The sequence below is a fragment of the Periplaneta americana genome, chromosome 6, assembly GCF_040183065.1.
Source record: "Periplaneta americana isolate PAMFEO1 chromosome 6, P.americana_PAMFEO1_priV1, whole genome shotgun sequence".
In the NCBI taxonomy this organism is placed as follows: Eukaryota; Metazoa; Arthropoda; class Insecta; order Blattodea; family Blattidae; genus Periplaneta; species Periplaneta americana.
Genome location: NC_091122.1, coordinates 112,428,192 through 112,447,304, shown reverse-complemented (window position 1 = coordinate 112,447,304; position 19,113 = coordinate 112,428,192). Strand labels below are relative to the sequence as shown.

General features: G+C 36.6%; 1 long non-coding RNA gene and 1 other non-coding gene across 2 annotated transcripts in view; both read right to left on the bottom strand.

The window, feature by feature from the left end:
• LOC138702226 (uncharacterized) overlaps positions 1-19,113 on the bottom strand; it is a 231,417-nt gene that overhangs the window by 114,019 nt on the left and 98,285 nt on the right. The window lies entirely within an intron of this gene.
• Positions 15,126-15,199, bottom strand: TRNAS-GCU (transfer RNA serine (anticodon GCU)). Its single transcript has one exon. It is a non-coding gene; the product is annotated as a tRNA-Ser (tRNA).

Here is a 19,113-nt window from a genome sequence, read left to right as displayed (position 1 = left end):
ACATATTTTGACGTTGATTTTCTATAATGACGGAATGTAGTAGAATAGTGTGTGGCCTGAAGTTTTCTACACTGAAATTGAATACTATAATTATTTATTTAAATGATGTTAAAAATTGCGGATATATAATGATTTGAAATAAATCGTTTATAGTATTATGTCTTAAGAATATAAAGTGAGAAATTTATAATTACAATTTTATGGTTTTTGGTAACACAAAAATTCAAGTTAAGAAATAAAAGGTATAATTGTTTTGTTTGTCCAAATTCATTATTAAAATTATAAAACAATGTTAAATGTTCATTAGTGAGATAGTTGTATATATAATAACTGTAACATGTAAGAAGACTTACTTGCGTTGAGTATTGTTTACCTATGCGTTTGCGTTAGTGTACAATCCGGTTCGTGATCAGAGGTACAGTATTCTTCCGTCTCTCCATATGAAACGAACTCAGGCCAACACCATGCATTTTCAATTCATAGTGAACAGTTTTTTCGAACTAGTTGCAACTATGTACATGGTTGTTCATTGTAATGCTAACGCCTTCAATGTCGCCGAGGGACATGACAACTTGTGAGGCAAGTATTCTACTTCATTTTCCACCGTCACTAGATTGTACTTTTAACAGTAGAATATAACGCAGCACATTGACGTCGTTGCTTACATTCAAATATGTCTGTCTAATATGTTCAAGGAACTCTTTAGTTAAGATGTGCGCACATTGGTTGCTAAAGTGTCCCGTATCATAAGCCTGATTATTACACACCATCATTATGAAATTTTTTATGCTCAAAATATTTTATAATATCGAACTTTATGGCACGTGTACAATCGAATTACTATATCAAGAATGATGTAAACAACTAAATTATTCTTCAGGCAAAGTTGTATCAACACTTGAAATATTATGAATGAATTGGGGAAGCAAATGGGAGGAGAGAATTTGTACAAGAAAATGAGCCCTTGGAAGGCAAACTGAGCTGAAAAAGGAGTGTAAAAAAGAGGAAAGTGTGCTGCAAGTCTTTGGCCACTTGTTACACACCGATTTTCACCTTTCCACTTCAAGAACATTACACAATTTTGATCCTCTGATTGAGGTTCTGACTTATGTGTACATCTACTAGTATTATCAGGCAGAACATCTCATTTGACAATGTGTGTCAAAGGAAGAATAATAATAAATTTTTTTATACACAAAACGACCTAAAGTGTGGATATTTTGAATTGTAGTGAATTTGAGGAAAATTATTATATCTGAGGAATTGTCCCTTATTTAGGCTTCTTTGCAAAGTTTCAAAATTGTATAATATCAAAAAAAATGACAATATTAGCCAACGCTTCTTTTTTAATCACTATTAATGTTATGACAAAGAACACATGACAATGGAATGTACCTTTGCTTCTTTCTGGTGGTAATATAAAACCCTTTATGTTTAGAACATAAACATATTACATTTTCTTCCTGTGCACAACAAAAGAATTTCTCTTCTCGTTCTTCTACAAATATTCCTTTTGCTGCACTGTTTACGTTTAATGGTTTGGAAACAGACATGCTGATGGCCAGTTATAACTACTTGTCTATGTACTCTCCCTCTTGAACTGTTCCTGCAAAAGTATGACGTAAGCTGACGCTTGCCGCATGAAATGCCGACCGCTGTGATAGGCCTACATGCTGGTGATTGCTTTGGATTTTTATTAATGTTAAGGTTTTGAATTTGAATAGGGAATCAATAAAGAGAAATATGTTGGGATGGTTATAATAAAATGAAGAATTGTAGTTTAAACGTATTGATTTTTCGGCATTTATGGTTTCTTCCATGTACGTACGGTGTATGTTTGCCCACATTCTGGATAATGGAAACTTGGCGTCTGGAGGAAATAGTTCTCGAATATGTAATCGCAAAAGGAATCTCTTCCGACTCCATCAGGTTTGGTAGCCATCAAGTTACCTGTGAATCAGTCATAAATGCTTCAATTTATAGAAATGACAGTCCAAAAAAAAACAGTGGATTACATTTGCGCCAAGCATTGTCTTACATTATGCAAATTTGGTTTTCAGATAGTAGCTCCCTGTAAAGCAGGTTTGAACAATTTCATTGTCTTACATTGTTTACAAATGCGACAAATGACCACATAACGAAAGCGCCATTGGCAATGCTAAAAAAGCGCCACCATCGGTGTAGGTATCTTCATACTTCGGTAACACTGATTAACGGTTTATTGAATGTGCTCAGTCGTTTCTCAGTGTATCAGTCTTGTGCTTACCGCTATCAGTCCTGTGCGGAAATGAACTTCACTGTGACTACCACTAATAAAGGTTGCCTTGTACAGTACGTGACGGTTTCAAGTGTAGAAAAATACGAGTGACGAGCTGTTGAGAAATACTGTATAATAGAGGTGTACTTTTAAAGCTTGTTCAAGTAGAATTGTAACCAATGATACAAATACCTGTGTTTTAAGCGAATCTAGAAACCATTCACATTAAACATCTACAGCGTACATATTGGACAGTCATGTTTTACAATATAGTTTTAAATGTAAAGCAGAGGAGCACTTACGTGAGAAACCCAGCAAAATAATACGACGGGAGTTATGTGGAGTAGAAAATACTTCATTGAACTCGACAGGCATTTTGAATGTTCGAATGGCTATGTATGGAGAAAGGAGGAAATCTCTCCCTGTTGCTCCTGAAGACTTGAAACAGACTTTATTACAATTGAAAACCATGCAATCTCACCAATAAAAATGAACAATTTTTTTTATGTTGCTATTGAAAGTGAAACTGTTATATTAACAACTCAAAGTAATTTACAATTATTATGCACTGACGAAGTCAATATTTTAGCTGATGGGACTTTCTATGTATGTCTCAAGTTTTTTTTCGCAACTGTACACGATTGACGGAATAACTATTGGTGTCTATTTTCAGTTAGTATTTTGCTTCTTTCCATATAAGTCGGCGCAGTGCTGAAGCGATGTGGACTCTAGTACGTAGAACATGCAGTACGTTTGATTTGCACTTTTCACTTGTGCCACTGATACTTGACTTTGAAAAATCTGCACATGTACGACTTCTTAGAGATGAAATATATTCTTGTGACGTGAAATGAGACGAAACCAATTCATGGACGATGACGAAGATGGCGAGCGCCAGATAAAATATATTATTGTAACGTGAAATCAGACGAAATTAAGTCATGTGCATTTTGGTAAGTTAAATTTCTTGTGTTGGCGCTTTTGTTATATAGTGATTGGCGCATATGTAATATGTCTGCGGTTCCTTCCAATGGCGCTTATGTCATCTATTTCCCTAAAAAGTGGTGCTTATGATAGCCAGCCAAAAAAATGGTTAAAAAATTAATGTATGTCTCAAGATTCTTCGCAATTGTACACGTGCACGGAATAAGAAATGGTGTCTACTTTCAGTTAGTGTTTTGCTTCCTTCCATATAAGTCGGCGCAGTGCTATGAAGCGATGTGGACTCTAATATGTAGGACATGCACTTTTCAATTGTACCAATGATACTTGACTTTGAAAAATCTGCACATGTAGGGCTTCTTACAGATGAAATATATTATTGTGACGTGAAATCAGACGAAATAAAATCATGGGCATTTTTGTAAGTTAAATTTCTGGTGTTGGCGCTTTTGTTATAACGTGATTGGCGCATATGTCATACGTCTGCGGTTTCTTCCAATGCCGCTTATGCCATCTATTTCCCTAAAAATTGGCGCTTATGGTCTCCAGAAAAAAAACAGCTAAAAGATTTACCATATTCATGTCCACTTAAAATAAATTGAGGTACCTTGGCGCACTTAGATAATCCACCTACAGCAATGGTTCTAGTCGCCTGGCGCTGCTGGTGTGTTTACATTTTGAGGATTAAAACTCCAGCTGTGTCGTACATGATATTATTTCACCAACAATGAAAGGTATAAACTGAAAAAACCTGCTACAATATGGCACCTTCGCTGCTTCCCCTCTCAGAAGAAAAATGCAGATTCTTTCGCTTTACCAGATCAGGTTTGTGTGCTGGATAATTAGTTAAAATTTATGGAGCCATTATTAGAGGGAATCGAATTCCTGACAACCAATTACATCGTCACCTAAATACCGATTGAGTCTCGCCAATGCAATAAACAGAATTAAAACACAGAGACACGGATGGACTGACGCATTGAAGAGCAAACCGGCGAGAACAATCGTGTTTGGTGGGTGAATTGGATCCAATCCTGGGGGTCCGGTGTTCATGTCCCGCTGTCTTTTGTGCGCCCTCGCAGGTAATTGCGACAGGACGGATTGATTATACATTAGAATGCAAATCACTGTCCCCTGCTCGGGATTCAAAGCGGGGTCCTCGCACAATCACAGCTTCCAGGGATGTGGCTAAAGATCAGTCAGCGTGCTTGCCGCCAATTGTGTTAACGCGTTTGAAATATGAGCGCCGATTACAGAGACACCTGGGCGTTTCCATGGATACTGCCGCTTCTCTGTAGAGTTATTGCTTACAGAAATTGAACAATAATGTCAGGGTCATAATTTAGTCCTTATAATTATTATCTCCATAAGAATCCATTGCTGAACCTGGCAAATAGATATTCTTATGTTATTCGCATTCTAATCGGCCATGACTGGTTTAGAAACTTATTGTTGAAATGAGTACCGTAATTTTCAGGAACTATGATCCTGAAAGACAACTTTGGTCCACAACACAACCATTCAGTGAACATTGTAAATGTAGAGCAGCGGTGACCAAAACTCAAACGGCAGTGATTACACGCCAGAGACAGTCTATGAAGTAAGGAGACGGGGGAGAGTCACTTGGCATGAAAACTACAACCAGTGGTGGTTCGTGCACTAATATTGAGTTCTTCATCAACCCGCTAATAAAAATCGCAAGCTGTGCTGTACCAGTAATGTCACTTGTGTCATCAAGAGCCAATTATATATATATATATATATATATATATATATATATATATATCAATTTTCTTGCTTTTTTTTAATATTCGTCACGAATACAATCAGAAATCTCCTGAATTCTCTTCTGAATATTTAGTCGAGAACGCTCAGTTTTTCAAAATTAATTAACAACTTTCATTGGACAAATTATTTCAGCCACCTTGATCATTACGCTTTTAAAAACTCTCCTCCGTTGGAAGTCTTAAGAGAACGAGCTATTTCGTTCGCCACTAGATAGCTGGCTTCCTTAGATTTTATTTAGGTCATCTTTCTCTTGACGATGATTTATGGTTGATTTCAGTTCTTCGAGTTTAATAGCTCGTTTCGTTACTACACTAGCACGTAATATTCAATCAGTTTCTCATTATTATTATTATTATTATTATTATTATTATTATCATCATCATCACTACTACTGCTGCTGCTACTGGTAATGCTATTAGTATTGTTGTTATTATTATTATTATTATTATTATTATTATTATTAAATCAATAACTAGTAAATAACCGATAATAGTCATCAAAAGATTAAAAAAATTAAAATGGAGATATAGCGTAGTCCAGTAATTATTTTATCCTTCAAGGGAAGATGTAGGCCTATATATTCAGGCACGTATATAAAAGTTATGGTAACACTTGCTGATAAATAATAATAATAATAATAATAATAATAATAATAATAATAATAATAATAATAACAACAATATATTATTCAGTATGGCAATTAATGTTGAGCCGTTGAGCAAAGTAAACATATCACATTTTGTGAGACAGAACAACAAAAAAGTTCTCCTTCTCATTCTTTACGAAACCACCTCTTATTGCTTGTAGAGACAGAGTTTGTAGAGCGCCATGATACCGCCACTGCTTGCCTTCAGTACGCGAATGAAACACACAGGAAACTCCTCATACCCGTTTGAATGTCTGTGATTACACGATGTAATCACGACACCCGTTTTGGTCACCGCTGTTGTAGAGTATTACCCTAGTACACTACATAACTCTTCACAAATAATTGTGCATAATGTGGCCCGCCGAAATGGTGTGCAACTTGAAAATGGGTCACAGCCCTGCCATCTATCCGCAGTATCCGGAATCCGAATAACGCAAGTGAAGTGGGTAAGCATTGGATACACACATACACAATTTCTCTTGAAATAATTCAAATCAGCTTCACAGGGAGCTATACCTCAAAGCTAGATTTGCCTAATACACGTCACTGTTCGTCAACAAAACAGAAAACTACAATTCAAGTCACACAGGGTTTGTGTGCACACAATGTTGGATGTTTGACGGTTTGTCAGCCCACTTTGAGATCTGTGGATATAAAGGGAAAAATTGAATAGGTGTCTTGTAAAGTTCCTGGGTAGCTCAGTCGGTAGAGCGTTGGTGCGCTCAGCCAAATGTCCCGGGTTCGATACCCAACCCCGAAACAATTTTTCCCTTCAAATTATAGAAATCAGTTTCACAGGGAGCTATACCTGACAGCTAGATTTGCATTACACACGCACACACACACTTTAGAGTATCATATTCTGCTCATACAGTAGATAGGAGCACTCACTTGACTTCAAGCTTCAGTACAGCAAAAATGAGGATAAACGAGGTACTACGTTGTAGAAAGCTAAATTTGAATGGTTGTATCGTGGACCATATTTGTGGTTCAGGACCATAGTTGTGAGAAATTGCGGTAATATTTTCATTTACTATAATATAATTCATGCTATTAGATGCAAAACATTTCTTATCCAAAAGTAAAGAAAGTGAGTTAGGGACGGTATCGCATACATGATGTTCACCACGATATGGAATTTGTTTATACATCAAAACTTGACTATTTACAGTTTAATGAGGTCTTGACAATCGTTATTACATGCATAGCTCGCCTAATCCATTATAAAATTTTATGCAAAGCTTGCATGAACTTCCATAAAGAACTGAGCAAATTCTTTCTTTCTACTCAATTTATGCATCTTCAGTGGAAAGTCTCAAGCAAAACGTCTCGTGCTGAATTGAAAGAGTTTTTTTTTAATTGTGCATAATATTTCAACTGTTTTATTCCAATAAAAGCTTGAAATGTTCTCCGTAATGTATATGTTGGACAATGCTACAATCTGTAGCTTCAATTATTGCCAAATAATTATAATGATATTCAGATGTACTATAATATAATTAATTTACTTTCTTCAAAACTTGCCTTATCCATATCATTAAATTGCATAACTGGTCTTATTCAAAAATAAAATTCAATTAATGCTCATATTTTGGGTTTTAATTTTCCACAAAAAAAAAAAGGGGGTTTAATACTGTCATACGATGCAATCTAACGTCACATATTCCTTTTTCAGTGACTAATACTTTAGGTTTTAAGAGTTTTTTTTAATTGTGGAATATTATTTAATATGGACAACGCGATTTTTGCGTCTAATAACCTCAATTGTTAACCTAGAATTATCATACACATCTATTGTTGAAAACAGAATTGGGTGTTATTTCTTTATTGGTTTTATAATTCTTACATTTTACCTGTCATTTAATTATCTTGTGTCAACTACTGAAATAAATTTTTCTCTCTTTTTAAATTTTCTGTAATCTTGTTTTTCACAATTTGCTTATATCCAACAATGCCTTAATGACAAGCGAAATAGCGGAAACGGCGTCTTTTTCTTTCTTCTTGTGCTGCCATCTGTTGTTTTGGACAAAAAATATCAATTACGCATTTCTTTAAATTCTTTCAGCTGTTCTTTCTAATGACACCGGTATGAATTTCGTAAAGCACATAGTGACAGAATTATATCCCGGAATGTTTCTGCGGACACACTGTAGCTTTAGCACAATTATGTGACGAAGCGGGAAAATAATAATATGCAATACAACAAAAGGAAATACTGGATTTATGATTGTTTAACTAGGAATACACATTAAGAATTTTCCGCTTTATTTGGCTATCTTCTGAGAGATGGAAAAAAGCGTTCTTTTGCATTACCGTAATTTAGATTTTAATTTTTACGTGATGTTTCCGTTAATTCACCTATTTCGCCCCAACTCTTTATTATTACAGCAGTACTTTCATGTTTTGTCATGAAACAGAAAAAGATGTTATTTTTTCTTCGTTTACATTATTATATTGTAATTTTTGTATACGTAGTATTTCAACAATACATATCCATGAAGAAATTATGCTACCAAAATGGATATTGCTGATTTGTTTTTTCATAAAGGCTTCAGGAGGACATACGATCATACCTGAAACAAGAAGTTCTGTTCCGGCAGTGGAATAAATATTCTAGCTCTTGAATTCTGCTCGGTTCGATTCGGTTCGATGCGCGGCTTCCTGCTATTTTCTATTTAAATACATTGCGAGGAGAAATTTTGTTCGATTCGATTCCACTAAGTCGAAGCGGGCCTTGAGGCGCTTGCCTGCTGATCCGAATTTGTGCTCGGTCATGGGTTCGATTCGCTTTGAGCTGATTATCTGGTTTGGTTTTTTCCGAGGCTTTCTCCAACCGTAAGGAAAATGTCAAACAATCTATGGCGAATCCTCGGCCTCATCTCCTCAAATACCATCTCGCTATCACCAATCTTATCGGCGCTAAATAATCTAGTGGTTGATAAAGTGTCGTTAAATAACCTAGTAAAAATTACTCAGGACAAACATTACTGCTCAACTATCACAAATGCAATGATAAGAAATAATTTTCCTAAAAAATTTTGGGAGAATAAATCCTATAATCCCCGAAAATTAAGATAGCAGATATTGTGTTCATAGAAATGCACGTTCATTATGAGGTTAAATTACGATATTAAAATTTTTGTTTCGACTATAGCGTCAATGCATGAATCACCCTGTAGATGGCTGAACACAGTAGGACACTGTAAATGAAAGGGTTGTGAGATTCGGAAAAGGGGGTGTATAGGGATTAGATATTAATATTGGAGCAGAAGTCTGTTTCCCATACATCAAACGGATGAGGGCAAACAGAAGCATTCATCTGTGCCCACATCAACATGCGACACTCCAAAAGGTGGACGACAGAACTGGAAGTAACAGTGCAACAATGATACAAGTTTACAGTTTTGGTCTATGAAGGAAATTCATATACGACCTTTATCTTGGTGGCAACTTTAAAAGATAATTATATCAGAAATGTTTTCACTTTGCAGGAAACGAGTCCGATGACATTGTAAAAAGACGTAGTCTATGATTTGAAAACGATGTACTGCTAAAAAAGAAAAATATTTATGAAAAATATTTTGGCTATAAAAAGTTTATACACCTGTTAGATAGAATATTGAAATCAGACATAATATTGACTATGTAACAGATACAATAACCATCAAAAAAGAGTAGACCCTAAGAAAAGATTTGCGTTATTCTCTGTACTAAATATTTATAGGTATTAATGAGATCACTCCAGACTAGAAATGTACAGGGACATCATTTTATTTTTACTTCAATTTTTATTGTACCTGAGTTTTTTAATGTACTTCATTCCCACCCCTTCTACTAGTAAATTTACAACCGTCCACCACACAGAACCAAGGCCGCGTATCCAGTCAAAGTCAACTACTGAGTTAGTGAGTATAGTATGTTCCAGAAATATGTTCGCGTTTTCCAGTGACGAAAGACCTTTCAATATTGAATCATATTTTCGCACAGGTACTGTCGTCCGTTTGCCTACGTCGCATCCCGGTTTCTCTTACTCGCTTCTGTTCGCCCCTATATAAAAGCTAGCGGCTGAGCTGTCTTAACTCTTTTCTGAAAACATTAATTTCTGTTAGTAATTGGACGTCTACGTAATATTATATAACTGTTTAAAATAACTTAAATAAAAGGGCCTTGTTAAGTAATTAACTGTCACGTGATTTCCCCCTTTTCTACGACCCTGCGACGTAACCACTTGGACGGACAGTAGATAGCATGCCTGAGTAATTTTATCTTTTCGGATCGGGCAGAAATGAAGACTGAATTTACAGTACTTAAGGTACTCTTTTGTAGAGTAGGTACAGAATTATTTCAACATGAGTTACTAGTACGAAGGACGAAACTGGTAATTGAAATTAGGTACAACAGTCTATAGTGCGATGATATGCAAGGAAGAACTAAAGCTTGTATCGAAATGAACGGCCACTATTTAAAAAAATGTGTTTAAATATCCATATTATGATTATTTTTCAATTTAACTTCATTCTCTATATTGTACACTAATGTGCTGTAGACAATATAATATACACTGCATAATGAATACGTCCACATGAACAGCTCAGTTCGTGAGTAAAAACACTTATTGTTAATACTGTACTGTATTTTGATTTTATAAAACCTAATGAAAATTATCAAACTCAAAATCATGATATTTCCTAGTTTACGTAAATGCATGAACTACTTTTCTTCCTTCCTATACCTTGTTAAGTGATTTGTTGTATTTTAAGCGAATATCATTCAACTCCAGTGGTGGAAGGGGGTCGCAAACGGTGTTCCCGGTTCGCAACCCTTAATCCAAGGGTATAGCCAGGTTGATATTAGAAGTGTAAGTAAAAATAAAATGATGTCCCTGTATAACAACTTAAGGAATCAAATTATCCACCAACAAAATACTCCAAACCATTTTATATGCAATGACCAAATCTTAGTTGCCAAATCAGAAGATGACCTACGATGACCAGTAGAACTGATGTAAGAGACGTAAACAATTTTTAATGAAAATTTAAACGGACAAAACTAAAAAGCCACGGTTATACATGGCAAGAATTTAATAAGAGTTAAGATGGGATTAAATGGTAAAAGAATACAAGTAATTTATTTTACTTATCTTATTGATTGATTGCTTGATTTAACGAGAAATGGATCCTCGCATTTAGACTGATTAGGCGCATTGCACGCCCTATACGCGACTGATGGCCTGGGTGGAAATCGTCAATCCGACGTTGACAGGCAGGCCATCCTTTCTGGGTCTGGGTCCTGCAGGTAGATCACATCATCTACTAACGAGCCCAAACTCAGACCTTTTAACTCCAAACCCCTAGAACCTATCATTTGTTTCATAATGTCTGACAGGAGAAGTAAACATTACCGGCAGAGGAGGGAAGAAGTATGTATAATAGGTATTCAACCTATAACGGAGGTCTCATTCCACGCTTGTCTTGAGGCTGGACGGTCTGAAATGTTCTACCTCCTCCCAACGCACAGTGGGCCAGAATTCAAATCTAGCGGGAAAAATTAAATAAGTATGGAATATAATTTTAAATGATTCTGTTTTACTAAATAATGATATCTAAGAGCTTATGGAATAATAATAAGCCAGTATGGGATGTTATCCGTAGTAATAAGCTATGAGTGCCAGTTTGAATAACTACTTTCATGGAGCCTACTAGGTACTCAATTATATTATGACTTGTACTTTTCGTGAACTTATAGTTTCCAATATTCTCTAATAGGAGAAGTCATCGTCTGCATCATCGTCCTCCTTATCTTCCTTCCTCCTTCTCCTCCTCCTCCTCCTCTTCCAGCTGCAGCTGCTCTTCGTCCGCTCCATCATCCTTCCTTCTTGTCACGCGCACATCTTCACTTGTACTATAAGTATGGGGCTCCTTCAACATTTGTCTCACTTCATCGGGAAAGGAATTCTCCTTATTTTCTTAAAACGGATAAATACTTGATATGATAGGATCAGGAGTTACAAGAAGATCATTTAAGGTATCCTACATTGTTTGAATTCGTGCAAATTTTCTTGAATAATCTTTACAGAACTTTCTAATGTCTAGCTTCTTGGACTTCTTGGGCATACCTATAGGTAACACTGCACATTGTATTTACATTTGATGACGTTGTTATCTATTAAAACTGTAATGCTTTCTCTGGTGTACCTATATGGTCTTGGTAAAGTCGGAGATATATTAGAGGCTATCTTATACTTTGATGCTCTTTTTGGAGTAATTTGTGTGATTTGTTGTAGAAAGTATGTTGCATCTCTTTTCCCTGAACCCCGCAAAGACAATTGAGTAGCTAGAACTGATTCACTTTAAGAACGCTGTTTTTTCAGAGACCGTAACCTATATGTTTAATTCTTGTTTTCACGCCACTTTCTTCAAACAGTTTTTGAGGTCTACTCCTGAAACGGGTGGAATTAAGTCCTTGGACGTTTGGAGAATTTTTATTTATGTAGAAATCTTTCGGGAAATTTGATATATATATATATATATTTTTAAATTGAGGACACACATGAATTAGAGTGAAATTTTAATGGCAAGCAGAGTAATTATCTCATGCCTCCATGTTAAGTTTTGGACCAGTGCACTTATTTGAACCATGTACGCAGCTTTGAAGGCGTTGGCCCTGTGAATTTATAGTGTATTTACTTCCCCTGTTAGAAGTTTCAGATTTTACTAAAATATTGACAATAATTTATTAATGGAGAGAAGAAAGAATCTGGAGTAATCGACCAGGCATGTGGGAAAAGTAGAGGGAAGGGAGAAGGAGGCCTGTGGTCCATTGATTTTACTAACCATTCCGAATTTTTACGAAAAAAACCTGTCCTTTTTCCTGGAGCACTGTTTCAAACGTTTTTCTAAATTACTTCTAAATGTGGGCACAACTTTTTCGACACACCGTATAATATCCTTACAATAATGTTGTATTTCTAATTTTTTCACTACGAAATCAGTGAGAGTATGAGTAGACCCTTTTTCAGTAGTCAACACCTCGTATAAGTCCATTCGAGTCACAGTGGACTGGATATGGTAATCTACCCCAGAAATAGAAAAACGCAAACATAAAAAAGGCAAGCAAACGCAAGCAAAACTTAACTTTTGTAATAAACTGTAAGGATTGCTTTATAATCTGATGTAGATTTTAAGGTGACACCTGATGCAACATTTTTTTATATCTCTAATTTAAAATGAAGTAAAGACATAGGCCTAATTCCGCAATATTTTAAAGCTATGTTTAATGCATCCATGGTAATATTTCACGTGAACAATTAAAGTATGACTAATGGAAATAGGAAGTACGAACCTTCTGTTAAAACTTCTATCATAGAAGACACTTTTCTCCACATCAACAACCCACAGATCACCCTCACATCACACCCGCCATAAACCGTCTGGCGCTCGGCGCTCGGGTTCTTAACACTTTGCGACTTTTAGCAGCCAGCCCTGTTGGCATTTCGCTCGGTATAAATTGAAGGCATACAGATTTGTGAACATCAGTGTTAGTACTTCGAGACTGCATAGCGAGAAAACGTCATTTAAAACATTCAAAAACTCAATATTTTCCTGCTAGATTTGAATTCTGGCCCACTGTGAACGTCAAGACAATCGTGCAATGAGACGTCTGTCATTGGTTCAATAGAAATTATACTTTTCTCCTCCTCTGCCGGCAATGTTTAAAATCTCCTGTCAGATAATATGAAATGAAGTATAGATCTGCATCGGAAACTCGTTCTGCATCACCCCAGTCTTTTTATTGTTACAAATGATAGATAAAAGTGAGGGGGAAGTGGAGAGTATTGGTGGAATGAAAAGGAAAACGGCAGTACCCTGAGAGAAACCCTCTGCAACGTCTGTTTTATCCACCATGAATAATAAAATTCACACTCGGTTGGTACTTCATTAAATAGTTAAGTAACCAACGTTGTTCAGGTAACTTTATAAGAGAACAAAAAACAACGACAATCAATATTGTTTGGCCAACGGAAGAACCGCGTCGGAAGTACGTCGCTGCTGTAGACTTGAAGCCATCAGTTTGTGGTTCAGTTACAACTACCAACTTTCACGTATAGCGCGAATCATCCGCACTTTTTTCACGACGTCTCCTCTCACATATTGACACAATCTTCGGGATTTAGAGGTGAACGCATAATATTCTTCTGTAATGTTACGTTTTTGTGCCATTGCTGTATTATTATTATTATTATTATTATTATTATTATTATTATTATTACTACTACTTACGTACTTACAAAAGGCTTTTAAAGAACCCGGAGGTTCAGTGCCGCCCTCACATAAGCTCACCATTGATCCCTATCCTGAGCAAGAATAATCCAGTCTCTACCATCATATCCTACCTCCCTCAAATCCATTTTAATATTATCTTCCCATCTACGTCTCGGCATCCCCAAAGGTCTTTTTCCCGCCGGCCTCCCAACTGACACTCTATATGCATTTCTGGATTCACCCATACGTGCTACATCCCCTGCCCATCTCAAACGTCTGGATTTAATGTTCCTAATTATGTCAGGTGAAGAATACAATGCGTGCAGCTCTGCGTTGTGTAACTTTCTCCATTCTCCTATAACTTCATCCCTCCTAGCCCCAAATATTTTCCTAAGCACCTTATTCTCAAACACCCTTACCTATGTTCCTCTCTCAAAGTGAGAGTCCAAGTTTCACAACCATACAGAACAACCGGTAATATAACTGTTTTAAAAATTATAACTTTTAGATTTTTTGACAGCAGACTAGATGACAAAAGCTTCTCAACCGAATAATAACACGCATTTCCCATATTTATTCAGAGTTTAATTTCCTCCCGAGTATAATTTATATTTGTTACTGTTGCTCCAAGATATTTGAATTTTTCCACCTCTTCGAAGGATAAATCTCCAATTTTTATAGTTCCATTTCGTACAATATTCTGGTCACGAGACATAATCATATACTTAGTCTTTTCGGGATTTACTTCCAACCTTATCTCTCTACTTGCTTCAAGTAGAATTTCCGTGTTTTCTCTAATCGTTTGTGGATTTCCTGCTAACATATTCACGTCATCCGCATAGACAAGAAGCTGATGTAACCCGTTCAATTCCAAGCCCTCTGTGTTATCCTGAACTTCCCTAATGGCATATTCTAGAGCGAAGTTAAAAAGTAGAGGTGACAATGCATCTCCCTGCTTTAGCCCGCAGTGAATTGGAAAAGCATCAGATAGAAACTGACCTATACGGACTCTGCTGTAAGTTTCACTAAGACACATTTTGATTAATCGAACTAGTTTCTTGGGAATACCAAATTCAATAAGAATATCATATAAAACTTCTCTCTTAACCGAGACATATACCTTTTTGAAATCTATGAATAACTGATGTACTGTATTAGCCTATATAAATCTGACTTTCAGGTAGTAGCACCCTGTAAAGCAGGTTTGAATAATTTCAAGGAAAAATTGTTCCAGGGCCGGGTATCGATCCCGGGACCCTTCGCTTAGCGCGCGAACGCTCTACCGACTGAGCTACCCCAGGAACTATACACGACACCGTTACAACTTTTCTTTTTATATCCAGACAACTCACATGAGCTGACAAGACGCCAGAACTCAACTGTGAGTGCACACAATTACTGTGCGACTTTAAATTGTGGCTTTCTGTTAATGTACCTCCAGTAACGAATGTATTATACAAATCTGGCTTTCAGGTAGTAGGTCCCTGTAAAGCAGGTTTGAATAATTTCAAGGAAAAATTGTTCCGGGGCCGGGATGTACTGTATCCTTATACTCCCATTTTTTCTCCAATATCTCTGGAATACTAAAAATCTGATCAATAGTCGATCTATTACGCCTAAAACCACACTGATGATCCCCAATAATTTCATCTACATATGGAGTTAATCTTCTTAAAAGGATATTCGACAAAATTTTAGACGTCAACAAAAGTGATATTCCTCGAAAGTTACTACAGCTATTCTTGTCCCCCTTCTTAAAAATAGGTACGATTATGGACTCCTTCCATTGTTCCGGTACAATTTCCTTTTCCCAAATTGCAAGTACAAGTTTATAAATTTCACAAGATAATGCGCTTCCACCCTCTTGTATTAATTATGCTGGAATTACTACTACTATTATTATTACTACTATTATTATCATTATCATTATTATTATCATTATTATTATTACTATTATTGAAAATTCATCTCTCGTAGGTTGGCAGGTCTGATGTTGCATGCCCTATGCGATTGTCAAGAATGACGTAAGTAATATTTTACCGATACGACTGAACTTCTGGTGACACCATAAAATAATAATCTTTGCGATGTAAACTGAAAGTGAACAATAAAACGTAAGAGGGTTGGGACGTAAGACACGGCAACCATTTATTTTTTAAAAGTGAATCAATGTTATTACGAAATGTGGTATGTCGTATAATGGAATCCAAAGTGTGTGGTCGCATCACTAGATGCCAGTGTGACGTATGGTTATCGCACAAAGACTAATATGAATTCAATTGTGAGATCGCCTCCTCACAGTGTGCAATAACGCAAATCTAGCTGGACAAAATTAATAACTTATCTGCATTCTAACGAAGCTCTCAGTCAGCCACTCAATCAGTGTGACTGATCCATCTTTTGTTTCCTTTCCCAGGCGTCCAACGTGCTGACGTGATTCAGAGCGTCGCGCCTCTATGTCGTGACCACGGTGCAAGTTATCAGGCGACACGCGTCGACCCTCAAGATAATAGTCTACCATGTTGCCAACTCAGTATTCCAAAACTTCTGTACAAAGTGAAATTATTTACAGGTATTTAAGTGTTGAAGTTGGAGTAGTAGCCAAGCAGGGGACGAGACTACCTTGTTAGAGGAGGACGAACCTCTGACATGGAACGTCAGATTAATTGGGGGTAGAGTAACGGCCTATGTCAGTCACTACTGCTTCCTATTCCTTGTTTGCATCAAAACATGCAACACTGGACGGCCATAATGGAAACTTTACAATTGTAATAATGCAAAATAAGTCATTAGAATGGAAATAGTGTAGCTTTATAATTTAATATAAATAAATTAATATTAATCCATCAATCTCAACATCGTCTCTTTTTTCACTCAGTTATTACTAGTATTATTATTTACTAATTTTATTATCATCTTTATGTGAGCTTATTTCGTAAGTATTTTGTCTACAAAGTATGTATATCTATGTAACGGAACTGTCCCTGAACACGAGCTTTGCTATTTCGGGGTATTTTAATGTAACGTTTTTATGTATATGTTATTATTAAATAAATCTAAATCTAAATCTAAATTTAACTTCCCCTGGCTGAGGTGTTTAATTTAAGAGTGTGATCCCAAGAGTCGCATAGTTCATTTGGCTATTTTTATGATGTATAGGCCTACATATACATGATGTAAGGGGTAGAAGTGCCATCCTTTTCGTAGTCGTCGGGGACGGTCTACAGGATCAAAAAATGGCCATTGAAGCTGTAGTCGGGTGATCTAGTGATAGGAAGAGATATTTCTTTTATATAAAATACGGTATAGCTTCATCTCAGAGATTTCTCCGTTTCTTAAGGTATTCGAACCCAAGCGCTTGTGAGCGGCGAAGCGTATAATAGGTGTTTTGTTACTCACATACATGCAGGCGGCAAGTACATTAAGCCTAAGTGTGTGGGCACTCAACCCGAAGACGCGAGCAAGGCTGTTGAACTCTAGCGTGGGTTTTTCCTTGTCGAGGAACGCGCGCGATGGCTTTAGCTAGCCTAAACAAAAGTAGCGTCCTGGGAGCGCATCACCACGGCAGGTATTTAAACGTGGGACGAACCTAGACAGGCTCTCATACAATTTCTGGCCATTGAGCCGATCGAAGTGGTAAAGTGGAGACTTCGTGTTTTTGAGTTGGTGACTTACTCGGGAAATAGTAGGGGTGATTTAAACAGGCGTTAGATAAAAGAAAAACGTTGCCGAGATTACAGAGAAGACAACAGCCAGTATTCCGTCGTTCATACTCCCGTAGGGACGTGATCATAATAAACCAGATTAGTGGAACTTTACTCCATGGTTTTTTTTTTCTCATTGTGTTCGTGTGATCGACAAAAATCACATTAAAATCCTTCACCCACAAAACCACAGTGTCCCTGAAAAAGAGATCATCTCCACCGTGGGACAGCATCGTGTATTGGCGTCTCAGCTGAGCTAAGCGATCCGGACTTTGTCGACGACGCGGCAGAGGAAGGAGAGAGCAACCATCGTGATTGGCGCCCACGTGGACCAACACACACGCACTGACCGTCGCAAATGGCGCAACCAACGTGCGGCACAGACCAACCGTAGCACCATACAACATATGGTCAAAACTTGATAGTTTCCCCACCCCCAAAATAATTCTTTTCTTATTTTATTTGCGTTATACTGCTTATATCGTTAGTAAAATTACGAAAACAATTACATCAGTAGGAATATCTAGCAAAGAGTTAATATTAGTTCAAATACATATTTGTGTGTTCTATTACGTTTTCGTGAAATTAAATAAAAATGCATGCTTAAATTTCTTAATATTCTGGCGTGAGAGACGTGGCAACCTGTTCAGCAAGCAGTACTCTGCACAGACGTACGTACATGTCAGCTGAGTTCAAGCTCCCTGTCCATAGGTCTACTGCTGAGCGGATGACAGTTCAGTACCTACATGTATTCGAAAAACAACTTACAATGTCAATTACAGTTTAGGAATATCATATGTTATTAATTTATGGAGAAAGTCGTCATAATTCAAGTGAGGCAAGAAGGATGTACCGTCAATGTTTTCCTCAAAGAAGGTTACCTAATCGGCGAACATTTATAGTAGTTTCTCAACGATTTTTAGAAACTAGGAGTCTCTTACCCCATTTCGAAAATCACACAACTAGAAATTTGTTTAAAAATAATACTGCTTTACGGAAGCGGGAGAGATTAAAATTTTGCATTAGAAAAAAAGTTCGTGTGATTTTGTGCAGAAAAACATTATTGTTTATTTTTTAGACGTACAACAAAAAATGCAGCAGTATTGTTACATGAAAAGCAAATTTACCATAATGGTCTATTAATGATAGTGAAAGATTGTATTTGCTGCTTGTTTTATGTAAAAAATAGGGTCCGCCCCTGCATTAGAAGAGAGCATCTGTTTGTACCGGTATGTCTGTATCCGCTTGAGCTGTACCGTCTACTTGTAAACTCCCTCCTCCCCTTCCAGCAACGTTGCCAAATGCCTAATATTATAAACTTTAATAATTGCTTAAATATTGCAATCAGAAAAAAATTGTGAGAATATTTTTTCTTCCTTATGACATGAAAAATCATCAGTTAAAATAATGGCACTAATACCCCTAATTATGTTTCAGACCTCTAACATTAACATTATATTTTAAGCTTGTTTCCTTCCAAAGCAACACCAAATCTTGTCTCAAAATTAGTGT